Source organism: Heliangelus exortis, chromosome 2, assembly GCF_036169615.1.
Source record: "Heliangelus exortis chromosome 2, bHelExo1.hap1, whole genome shotgun sequence".
NCBI classification, from domain to species: domain Eukaryota; kingdom Metazoa; phylum Chordata; class Aves; order Apodiformes; family Trochilidae; genus Heliangelus; species Heliangelus exortis.
In genome coordinates this window covers 88314570-88328372 of record NC_092423.1, presented here as the reverse complement: position 1 = coordinate 88328372, position 13803 = coordinate 88314570, and positions in this window count along the sequence as shown.

The window sequence follows — 13803 nt, the reverse complement described above, 5'->3', positions numbered from 1 at the left end:
TGACAAAACCTAGAATCTCATTTTGCCACTGCGTTGAGTTTCTGTGGCAAGGTTCTGGGGGGTGGAGGCTATAGGGGTGGCTTCTGTGAGATGCTGCTAGAAGCTTCCCCTATATCTGATAGAGACAATAACAACTAACTCCAAGATGGTCAAGGCCAAGCCCATCAGTGACAGTGGGAATAATAATAATAATAATAAATAATAATAAATTAATAATAATAATAATATATTTAAATAACATCTAAAATAATATATTTAAGAAAAGGGAAAGAAAAAAGCCTGCACAATTACATCTGTAGAGAGGAAGGAGAATATGTAAGAGAAACAACTGCAGACACCAAGGCTGGTGAAGGAGGAGGGGCGGGAGATGCTTCAGGTGCCAAAAACAAGTATTGCCCTGCAGACTGTGTGGAAGACCATGGTGAGTCCTGTCTTCCAGTAGCCCATGGAGGTCCATGTTGGAGCAGATATCCACCTGCAACCCATGGATCACCCAGTGCAAGAGCAGGTGGATGCCCAAAGGGGGTTGTGACCCCTTGGGAAGCCTGTGCTGGAACAGGTTCCTGTTAGGACCTGTTGTCCTGTGGAGAGGAGCCCATGCTGGAGCAGGACTTCTAGCAGGACTTGTGACCCCCTGCTGGACCAGTATGTCACGAAGGACTGGAAAGGATCCATGCTGGAGCAGTTGATGAAGAGCTGCAGTCTATAGGAAGAACTCACACTGGAGGAGTTTGTGGACTATCTGCAGTGAGAGGGACACCAGGCTGGAGAGGAGTCCTCCCCATAAAAAGAAAGGAGTGCCAGAGACAATGTGTGATGAACTGACCACAACTCCCATTTCCTATCCCCCTCGCACTGCTTGCTGGGGGGAGGTAAAAAAATTGGGAGCAAAGTAATTTGAGACTAGAAAGAAAGGAGGGATGGGGGGAAGATGTTTTAAGATTTGGTTTATTTCTCATTATCCTAGTCTGATTTGATTGGTAATAAATTAAACTATTTTCTCCAAGTCTGTTTTGCCCTTGGCATTAATTGGTGAGGGATCTCTCCTTGCCCTTACCTCAATCCATGAGCCTCTCATTATTTTTTTTCTATTCCCCATCCAGCTGTGGAGGGGAAGGATAAAGCAGCTTTGGTAGGTACCTGATGTCCAGGAAAGGTCAGTACACCACAGCCACCTGCCTCATGATAACTGTTCAACACTCTCAGGAAGCCACAGTTTATTTCCTACTACTCTGCATCTGCTGATTATCAGCTCCCAATAGTCTGTAAAAGGACAGGACACAGGAGAAGATTGCACTTATGCTTCCTATGAAAATATGGGCTGACAACTAGGAAGATGAATTCTGTCCCTTTTATTTGCAGAAGCTCATTTCATTTTTGCCCTGCAGAAAAGCAGATAGATACAACAGGCCATTTGTGATCAGCATCACCTTACTGAAATTTCCTCAAGACCTCCCAAGGAGGACCTGTGGAATGAGTAGCTAACACATCACAGATTTGTAGTATCAGTACTTGGCTTCTGCATGATCTGAGTGGATCAGGGAAGGAAAAAAACCTCTGTTAGTCTTTTGATATAATGAGCTGACACCTGGTGACAGACACATAGGTTTCCATGAAACCAATTATATTGGCCAGAATATTTAGAAACAGCATTTGTCACTGTAGGATTCTGGTATGTTCCCTTAGAACAATCAACAGATATCTTTGTCTTCTATCAGATACGTTCCCCTGTTGCTAGGTATCTGGTTATTTCCTATGGCAAGTGTGAACTATTGACTTATCTATTTAGAACATGGCATAGACCATTCCTCTCAGTGGCTTAAATCATCCTATGTACAAAATGGATTTGAAGGTCCTGCATTGAGGTACTAGGTATGGAGGTATATGAGTTATCTGTGAGCTGACCTGGTGGGAGTACTCAAAGAGCTCAACTGGAGCTCTCCTGCAGGAGATAAAAATTGAGGTATATTAAGTTCAATCCATTGCTTAACTACTCAACATGAACAATATCTAGCATTCCTTTTAGGATTTCATGTGTAGTCAAGAAGGGTACCCGCTTATATATATATGTACACACATAGTATACGTATATAGTGTACAAAATAGTCAACATTTCAGTGTTCTGTATTTACTTTGAAAAGTCCACACTGAGACTCCATACAGTGCATTTAGTGGAATGGGCTTTCACATCCTCGTGTACGACGCTCCAACTTCCCCGTGCAAAAAAATCGCTTAGGGCAGAACTAGAAATAATTATACTGGTCTTAAACCTACAGTGATACCTGAGGAAGCTGCCTGAAGATTAACATAGTGAAGATAAAGAGCTTATGGTACTGGCTCAGGAGACTGCAGGCTTCTTAGAGAAAAACAAACCAACAAACAAACCAAAGCCAAGGATTTTTTTCTTTAGTGCTCATCTAGGGAGGGAAGGAAGGTTAACAACAATCGAAGTATCACATTAAGTTGTTGTGTGCTCTTTGCAAGTTTTGCACTTTGCCCAGGAACACATGGAAGGACAACAGGGAACCTTTTATCCATCTTCTGCAAAAGAAACACAAAGCCACTGAGATCACAGAAGGAAACTAATATGCCTTGTTAAAACTGATGAACCAGGGGACTGATGAAACAAATGCACTTACCACATTCAAGTAACAGTATTTGAAAGAGAACCAAGATTTTAAGTTCTCAGGAAATGCTTTTGGGGTCCTTGCTCCCTTTCTCTTGTTGCTTTATTAATTGCAATTAATATTCTGATTCTTAAAATAAAAGTATCTTTTCAATTCCCAGATAATTTTCGTCAGAAGTTTTGAGGAAAAAGAAAAGTCCCTTTTTCCTACCAAAACCACAGACTATTTCTGGATATCTGGTATTCTATCTACACACTTCAGCGAAAAGGTTTATAATTTCAAGTGCCATACTTTACAAAGACTGGAAATTTCTTCTCTGCAACACTTTACACAACCATCACAAAAGCAGATTTACAGTATTTTAATCTTTTTACTAGTACTTTCTTTACTAGAAAGTTTTTTAAAAGTGTTGCCTCCATTTTGGCTGATTCAAACTCACCTGGGCCACTAACTGTGTTTTAAAGAAGAGCATGTAGATGCTCCTGATTACTTTAGATAGTTTGGATTGTGTCTTGATATTTTTGCAGGTGAAATACACAATAGCACTACCAGGAAACAAGCCTTGCAGTTCTCAGGAGCAAGTGGCTGCCCCCTTTACTCCAATTACTTTCTTCTCCCCCTTTTCCCTCTACCTTCATGTTTGGCAGAAGTCACTGTCACAGTACGGGTCAAGGCCATATGAGATACTTTAGATGTCTGTTATAGTAATAGCAACAGGAATCCTATAGGAATCAACACCGCATAGAAGCGAGAAAGAATGAGAGACAAATGTCACAGGACGTAATGCTTGATAATTGCTTTATGGGAAGAAAGCCAGAGGACACTATTTCTCTCAAATGGTTCTGGGGAGCATGGGAATTCGCACAGTGTGCCTTATATAAGCAATGTTTATTATGAAGCATGATGTGACTAATATGAAAAGGAAGAGAAAATGCGTTTTGAATTTATTTGTACTTGTTTTGTTTCTTAAAAAGCTAATCCTGATCTATGTCAAATTCCATGCTAAACTAAATTTTTTCCCACTGCTTTGTATCTCTGGGGCAGGAGGTATGCGTGTCTTTGGTGTATTATGGTGACTGTACAATGTCTAATACAGTTAATTACAATAAAAGAAATATATACAACTTACATAACTTTCAACTAAAATAGATGTTTGACTATAGCATATTTTATGAACTTGTTCTTATACAAGAAAATGTTATTAAATATAATTACAGTTACTTAAGTGAATCTGTGTGTGAAGATATATAAGAAAAATGCTATATCTGGTACTATGACTATAATCTATACAGGAATCTCCTTTTATTATATACCTAAATGCATTAGGAAAGTCTTTTGTAATTTGTTTGAATTCTTTATCTTACAAGATTTATGGCTCAGTTTTAAATCCATGTTGCTCCGAATATTCACTTGCAAGCCCTATGAAGCATATGTTACATGTTCTTAGTGAAATCATGAAACTCAATATTTTAAAGTACTTATATTTTGTATTAAACACAATAAATTTCAGGTTCTGCCACTGCACAGTGTGACCCTCATCTGTGGCTTAGTTACATAACATATATAAAAACAGAGGAGTAAATAATAGCAAAAAATAGAAATGGGCATAAGAAGTTTTAAAGTGCAGATGTTTATCTTGGAAATGTATCTATCTTAGAAACTGAAAAGATAAATGATCTTCCTCGAGAGCTTTCTAGCCATTTATCATTTAGATAATATTGGTCATTTTTGTGAGTGAAAGTGACTCACGAGTGTATGGTACAGACCCCTCAATTAAATGAGAACTTTAGGACTTGCTGAGCTTTCAGTATGTGAGCGAAGCAAAAGACAGAGGTGGACTATTTGACAAAAAACACAATTTGACCATCCTTTTTATTCTATGAGTATATATGGGCCATAAGCAGAAGAGGATCTTTTAAGCTCTAAATCCACTCTTACAGATGCATCAACTACAGACCTGCGTTGTTCCCACAAGTGTGGGCTCTGAACATGTGCTCCCTGTGTAAATTTTCTTCAAAGGTTAGGATAGCTAAATACCAGATATAATTAAGTCTGTCCAGGAACACCAATGGTAACAAGAAAAGCTTCTGCAGGATTTTCAGTGTTAAAACAAATAACCAGGGAAAATTAAGGCTGCCATTAGTAAATTGTAGGCTGCCATTATCTTTTTCAAGTGATCCAATATCACTCGAGTAGCCTTGTCTACTGAAGCAGCAAGGGCTGCAGGCAACTGAGAAGCCTCTAAACTTAGCTAGGGATGGCTCAGCATAATTATATCTCACTCTCTGGTAAAACATGCTGACAAGTAACTACAGCATTTTGATAGTGAATTTTAATGATACAGTGTTTCAGATGGCAAACACAACTGTGTCATAGATTTGTCCTTTGAAGAGTGCTAGGTCCTAAGAGTTCTGCAAATCTCAGCTGCACTTTTCCCATTGATTTCGTTTCTATGTGCAGACTAGTGAATTTTGCCCAAGGAAGAACTAAAAATAAAACTGAGTAACCACATGAGGATTTGAAGTTTGTTGTAATAATTAAATTTTGTGTGAAATAAATTTACGTGAACTTTGAGATGTTGTGAAGCAAAGTTTCAGCAAGTTCCATCCAGAATAAAAAAATCTGTGAAAAGCCATGTTAACATGCATTCTCATTCAGTGTGATAAAGCATTAATTATTAACTCAAAATTATATGCAAGGGAAGTCAAAGCAATTCAAGTTCTAGAAATTAGCTTCTCCATATAACACTAGGTATGCATTTACATCTCAGACCTGTTGACATCTGGCTGAAATAGGTTAAAGAAACTACTGTCTGCTGATAACTATGAAGAAATGCTCTGGGTACAATAGCGAAATAATTTTTCCTGTTATTCAGAAATCATATCAATGATATGATATCAATCAAAAAACCAAGCATAGCTAGTGTAGCAATTTATCCAGGACAATAAAAACTTTTTATTGAGTTACTCTGTCATATCTAAGTCAACTCTGATTTTTAAAGTGGTCTTAAAGAATGCCATCTGTGACAACCCCAACGTGGTGACCACCTACCTGCAGACTCTCCAGCTCTGAAGGACGAACTTTTAGAATCACACTAGATGGTCTTAATATAGTAGTCACTCTGGGATGGAAAAGTGAAACAATGTCCTTAACAACATTGCTTTCACTTTTTTCTGCCTTATATTGGTCAGGCAGTTGGACTAGCTGATCATGCTAGGTCCTTTATAATTTCTCTTCCAATACACTAGTCTTTCCATTTAAAAAGCCATCACAGAATGAGAGTTTTAAGACATATGAGGCTTATATAATGATAGGCACACTTTTCAAGGACTGTCTCACCTCCATGAAGTGATGCAACCCAGATTCTCTGAAGTTTTCCATAAGACTGAAAGTATTTGTGGGATTAAATGCAAACTTTGGACATCCTGGACTTTTGGACCTGGAAATACACCTTCACTTGACAAGATACTGACTGTTTTTGTACTAACTACTGGTGCACTATTCAGTGCAATACTTGCTTGCAGAACAGAGAATTTAATAAGCTTTTAGACAAAGGAGTGCCACTGGATATTAGTTTTATCCTATATCTGGTCCCCAGACCTAGTCTTAGCAGTCATTTGTTCATAGCAAATGCTTCAATTACAGGTCACACTAGATGAAAAGCAGGCCCTGAGCAGCAGTCCTTGGGTGCTGGAAACATACGAGGCTCTTTTTTTAATTATTTATGTGCATCTTCAGTGCCAGGATGCTATATCTCTATGTGGCACTGGATCTTACTACCACTAGGGTCTACACAGACTGCAGAATGTTTTGCACTTGGATTCTGATTCTCTGTGAAAAAAGATACTTCCCCTGCAGAGCTACTGACAAAGAGACTATCTTGCCTGTGGTCAGAAATGCACATATAGCATGGATGTAGTCAGCACTGTGGTACTTTGAGAAGTTTACGGCTCTTCAGATGAGGTGGAAGTGAGATGCACATCAGAAGATCATGTGTTGGCAGGAGCAATGATCTGACAACTCTTGTCCAAGGGAGTGTTCCTGTCTCTGTACAGTCTGAATATAGACTGCCCTCCTTGCTGGATTCAGAATAAGGGTTGAGCAGAGTGGATGTGAATCCATCTACATTGCTTGACCTAGTGATTACAAAGAGCTGGATAGCAGAGCTTTCAGAAGCGCTGAGGAAAACTCAGTTTTTTTGCAGATCTCATTAAAACAGCAACACTAACTCTCCTGGAAGGAAAAATGCATCATCTGGAATCTTAGTCCTGTTTTCAGGGCCAGTTTAAATTGAAAGGAAAAAAAGTGTGGGGTTTACTTTTGACATTTTTTCATTAGAACCAACTAATACAGCATACTCATTCTTTACATCTTTCTATCGTCCTAAAACCCAGAATGAATACGGAAAAGAAATTCTTAGCTAGCATAATCAAAAAGCATAGAAAAAACATTTTCTTTCTTGTATATAGATGCATAAAATACACTTGGACAACAGTGGGGTGGAGCTTGGAACTATTTGATAACATAATTTTCTGAGAAAAATTCTTTTAGCTTGCATGGCTGTGAAACAGTGTTTGACATCTATAAATTCTTGAGTTGCAGTGCTAGGGATGTACCAAATGTTGTTTAATATAAACTTTGTAACAGAATGAAAATATCAAAATATACATCATGAGAAATGTGACATCGAAGCAAGCAAATAATAAATTTAAAAAATCATAAAGTTGAATTGTATTTGAGTTACCTACATTTGAGTTGTACTGAAGTTATATATGCCATATAAATATATAAAGTTCAAGTTCTCCCAGAATTATACTTGTTCCATGTTAATGTTTTTAGGTGTAGGATAATGCATTTATGCAGAAAATTGGCCCACTTGATTGGCACTGAAACAAATAACTGAAAAAATAGGTGTGAATTTTGAAAAGAGGTGCTGGCAAGTTGTCAAGTTAGTACTATAGACTGTAATGGCTTTCCTTCTGATAAATTGCTTAGAGCCCTTATGCTAAAGATCTACTTGATCTCATTTGAATTTCTGGACCTTCACAAAGGTGCAGCAGATCTTCCACAAACTGCTGACTGCAGAAGAAGGATATAAAGGCAATGTACTAAATCTCTACTACTTTACTATTTTCTTGACAAACTATTCTCAGTTTTCTAATATTAATTTAGATAAAAATCTGAAAATAATCTTTTGGTATGTTTTAAAGATGGAGAAAGTTGAACTCTTACATGCTTTCATGCTAGAGCTATTTTCTGCCATATAGTCTCACAAATGCATACTCAGCACATTCCTGTATGGCATTTGATGTGAGCCACTGCTGAACTGGACTTACAGTAACTAAAGAACAAAATCATGATAAGTATATACAGTTATATTGTGCACACATGGTAATGAAGATCATCTTCTGCAGCACCAAGATTAAACTTTTTTTCCAGTGTAGACAGAATTTGATTTCATAATCTGCAGAAAGCAGCTGAAACAATTCAAGTACAGATGACCACTCAAGTAACATCTTGAATGGGTGAGTAGCTAGTAGCTGAAAATTTATATTATCATTGGATAATGGACAGAGGTAGAGAAAAAAATTGTGGCAATTATAGTAACATTTCTGTTCTCTTCATGTTATTGCATAGATTTTTACTTAAATTCACACAAGAAACCCATAGAGGTCTATGCAAGAATAACACCTTTCAGAGTTTTATCCTATTCTGGACAAGTACTAATGTTATTTTCACCACTAAAATTGAATAATTATGTTGATGAACGCATCCTTGCAGGATGTCAGACAGACCTCCTAGCCCAGAAATGTGTGCAGTGTAGCACGTCGTTTTCTAGAGCCAAGTTCCTAACACACTTGTGACTGAGGGGAAAGAACATGAGTAGATTTAAATGTGCAGTTGTCTCCAGTGACTTCTGAGGAATCAAAGCAAATTTGTAAAAGCTAAATCTTTGTTTTCACTGCTACCAGAAGATACCATCCAACTGAGTTGTGCTTGGGTAACCGAAGTGTTTTCATTTAAAGACACGGCTTTCATACCTTCACCATTCTTCAGGTAGATTCATTTCTTCATCCTTACCATTAATAGTCTCAGATTTATATGCTAACTTAACTCTCTTCGATATATTCCTTAAATCACACATCCCTTGAACATTACTTATTTTAAATGTATTACTGCTGTCTTGCTAGAGCGAAAATCTGTGCCAGTCCAGGGAAGAACTATTCTTACAGAAGGAAAAAAGGTGATTTCCATTAAAATAGATATGAACTTAATAGCATTGCTCCTCCTAAAATTAAAGTTTCAATGACCTGTAGAGAATCAGAGCCTCGAGGTATTGAAAAAACATACTTATTATTGTATACATTTAGAGAGATACTACCTGATACTACTACCCTTACCTGAATCCATCCTCCTATAAGTGGATGAGAAGAAACACAAGCACTGTGCTTACAACACAAGCACTGTGCTTACACCTCCTTTGTTCCTCCATTGGTGTACCACAAGTTATAATGAGAGCCAAGACAATATTATCCCTGAGCAATTAATTTTTTAAAAAATATACATTTAGAAAGGCATATTTTGTTTTTATACTTGCCCAGTTTCCTTACCTGTGTTTCAGAGAGAACCTATGGTCTGTATTTACTTTCTTTCTGCAGGGCAACATCCTGTCTACATCCTGTCTACATCCTTCTACATTTCTGCACAAGACAAGCTTAGCTACAATATTCTCACCTTTCTGTAGATGTCCCTGAAGACTACTACATATTTGAGATATAGATGTTGAAAGGAGGTTTCTTGGAGCACTGCATGTAATCCAGTGTTTTTCAGTCTGTTTTTCCTTGTCTTCTGCACTTTGTATTTCTCTCTCCTGGACATTTCATCTCACCACTTTTCTATCAGGTTAAATCCTTCAAGCTCAGGAGGGGACAGAAAAAAAGGCAGTTTAAATGCATATATGAGTTTAAAGAAATAAAGGAAAACCCAATGACAATTTTAATGTTAATTTACTTTTACAGTTTTAGGCCCTACCTAACTTGCACTTTTTGTATTAGAAAGGAATTTGATACAGCTCATTTCTGAATACTAACAGTTTGCAAAATCTTCCTTTGCAGCACTTTCTTCCTTTGTACTTACTGGGTTCAAATTGTCCTGGTTTTGCTTTCTTTCAGTAATATTTGTGTTATGAGTGTGTTTGCAATACCAGCAATCATGTTGATCTTTTTTATACTTAGTCACTGTCTACTTCATACCCTTCAAATTTCTGCAATGTTTTTTTTACAACATCTTTGTTGTAATTTTTGTGACATATTTCTGAGGCTGGTCTGGTCTCCTAGGAGGGAAATTATATTGTTTTACTTATGAGGAAAATACGTGTTTAAGGAGTTTCTTTTCTTAAAAGCTGTGGTCATAGCTCTGTCATTACTTCTTGAAAGTATCTTCTTGTTCATGGAAAGAAGTCCTAGCACTGCCGTGACTGATAGATGACCCACAATTTGCAGACTGTCTACATCCCTGAGCTAGCGTACATTATAATAGTGCTCAGAATTCTTTTGGGATTTCTTCTATCACAACCTCATGTGAATTGTGCCATCGTTTGCATGTAACTGTTGGCACCTAGAAATGACATGTGCACTGTCCAAATCCTCATCCATGGGTTATCTGCTGTTTGTAGAAGGCTATGTTTGTACAAACAGAGAGCTATATCGTTAGGATGAGTTACTGAAGAGACTTTTCACTCTCTAATTAAGTACAATTCCCTGAACTATTTTGAGTGCACTAGTTTTCACATGATGCCACACAAAACCTTCTCATATGTTAGGAGGTAATAGTAATGGAGGAGGAACTTGTGCCCTAACAATAATTCATTGCAAAAGTATGTATGCCTTCCTGTGGTAACTCACTGAAGAAACAAGAATCTTGGGGTTATTTATGCCACTATTCCATCAACCTCAGTATGCATCATCCTGGAAGACTTTGACCTTCCCAGTGTAGAATGGAAGAAATAATTGTTGTGTTGCCCCTGGCACAACAGCTGATAGACATCGTCTTTAAAAATCATTGAAAAAATGGGAAGGAATAATTAGATCCTATTTTGTGATATAGTAACAACACAGTAGATTGTTCAGCCAAGTGCTCTATCTCAATAGTATGAATGCCTTCAGAGTACCATTTGAAAGGAAGAATAATTTAAAAACAGAGAGAAATAAAATATAAAATACAATAATAAATGTGATAAAATGCCAGATGGGTTTGCAAATACAGATTAATTCTTTTTTTCTTTTCCAAAGGATATATGAATATTTCTGGTTATATTTCAATAAAAGATTTAAGAAGCATTTGGAATATTTAAATTAATCCGGGGGGGTTGGGATTAATTCAGTTATGGTCATTTGTTCATAAGAAAGAGGAATTAAAGTGAGAGGAGAGGCACAAACAATGAAGCTAGTGTTGTGCATGCTGTATGATAGGATGACACCAAATCTTAATTTGTTAACATATCAGAAAAAATTCCAGTGAGGGATGTTCTTGTTCTTTGTCTATTAATACATGTCAGGAAAAAAGGAGAAACTTCAGAATAATTTGAGGAAAGGAAACACATACCATCCACTCATCTGACTCAGTACAATTCCGGTATGGTAGGAGTCATAAGGACAAAACAAGCATAGCAAATTTTAACTGAAGAATTATTGTGGGACCTCTTGAGATCCTACAGTACAACCCAACTACTCATCTCAGGGTCAGCTTGAGCATGTTGTCAGGAACCTTCTTCACTTTCAAAAGTATTGAAGGACAATAACACCACAATCTCTCTAAAAAAACTATTTCAGTGTTTCACCACCCTCAATTAGTATGAGGATGAGAAGTCCCTCCACTAACTCAACAAAAAGATATAGACCTTAAACACATTACAAGAGAGAATTTGTGACTTGACTGACTGTCATGCCATAGAACTATATTTACTGATCTCAAGTGTGATTTCCATCCCTAGTGTACATTCCTAACCTTCCTTTTTGAGTGCTTGGAGCTTTCCTTCATCATTCACCCATTTTGTTCTTCCCTTTGATAGGTTTTTTGTAGTTCCACTAGCACAGTCATCCCTCTTGTAACTTTCCTACTGTAACTGCATAGCACCCATGTCAGCTTTAATTTTTCTGCTTTACTGTTAAATAGGTTTTTGGCTCTTAATTTGATCTTTTTCTAAGATTTTTATTTTTCAGTGTTTAGGCAAAATGTAGGGGTGAATGACTTCATAGCAAGAGAACTTTCCTGAAATAATTTATCAGTTTAATGAACAGTTGTATCTGTACTGACTCAGATGAAACAAACCTTACTCAAATTAGACTAACAGCTGGGCTTACAGTCTACATCTGATAAGACAGAAAGAAAGCCCATGAGAAGTTACAGTCTTTAGGACAAAGTACGTGGGGTGAGGTCTTTAACTTACTTCTGCAAATTTAACTTATGATTCTGCTAAAAACTAAAAAACTCTAGAAAACAAATTGTGGATAGCTGCTACCTTAGTATTGCAAGAATATAAAAATCCCCCAGATGTTAGTAGAGTTCAACATTTGCTGATTCACTTTGAATAGGAATCAATAAAACTCATATAGTTCTTTATTATCATTCTTTTCTATTTCTTGATCTTACTTTCCACTTCCCTTCAACCTCCTTTTGTCTTCCCCAGTCCAAATATTCCATCTGTAACTATTTTTCTCTTTTGATCCAAGTTTTGCTACATCCATACCCAGTTTTCTGATACTTTTACCAGGGTGATGTTGGCCTTATGTGATATTACTGATGTGGTTAACAACTGATGAGCTGTTGGACTTGCAAGATTCTGCTACTCAGAAAAACACCAAAACTCCAGTTTGATTTCCTTTGGGTTTTGGACGTTTCTCACCTAAGTCCCTATAAGCCATGAGATCCAACCATCTGTAACTTCTATTGCCTTCTAACACTGTAATCCATCATGTCCAGTAACTTCTCACATCCAGCAGTTTCACTGATACTGCCACTGATACCACTGATATCGATGTGGCATAAACTCAGATTAGGGAACCATCAGTGGCCTAGTTTTTCACTTAAAGCCCTGGCCACTTGCCTTACCACACTGAAATGAAAAATATTGTTATTTTTCATTATGAACATATCAAGTCAGATGCATGCAAGTGCATGTATCCCAGACAAACAGTATCTGAACACTCAGTGAGGGATATGAGTATGACCGGAGTGTGGAGATACATCTCAAAGGGGGTTCAGAATGTGAGAACATAGTATAAGAATTATAAAAATGCTACTGTGGTAGAAGCAACATAGCAGAGACAAGAAATGAGCTAGTTGTCTTTTTTCTTTCTAATAATCATATTGTCTTTCCTAGTGCATCTGTAGCCCTCTAGCATTCTTCCAAACTTTCACATTCTTCAATTTGCTAACTTGCTATCTCTCAAGCCCTGCAAACCCTTTGGGCATCCTTGCAATTCTTTCCTTGTTCAAATAGTTGTGGTGTATTTGAAGACTTTTAAAAGATCTCAGGCTCTGGCAACAGATTTTCTCTTTCAAAAGTAATCTCATCATTTCAGGTGATCATTCTGCTTTCTTTCTTCCCCCTCTTTCTACCTCTGCATGCATAGAGTACTCAGTGAAAAAAAAGTAGCACTCAGTCCTTCAGCATTAAGACATTGCTTTGAAAAAGAAGCCAGACTTGACTGTTTGAAGACAAAGCAATGAACATCTGCTGTACTTTCGAGGACCCTGGATCTGTAGACCTGTATTTTATCCAATTAGCATCAAAGAACTTGAGAACATATTATTTTGCTTTTATACAAAAGATCAAGACAAATTTCTGAGAGCAGTTCAATCTTTCTCACCTACATTTAATTGCCCAAAAACATTTAACAAGTACCAAGCCTGTAGGCAGGAGAGCTACGCTTAGTATTTTCTTCTTTGCTCCTCAAGATAAAGGCCAAGCTCTGCACTTTTGAAAAGTAAACGAAAGAAATGGAAATACCTTCCCTTTCCAAAGATCTGGAGGTTTTAAAGGGTACTGGGATGAAAAAAAAATCCTCAAAGCTGTCTGCATGGTGGCTAAACAAGATTAGGTAAAACACATCCTCTCAAATGCACACACAGAATATAAAACATCTTAATCCTTCTCCGGTATGGCACCATAAGC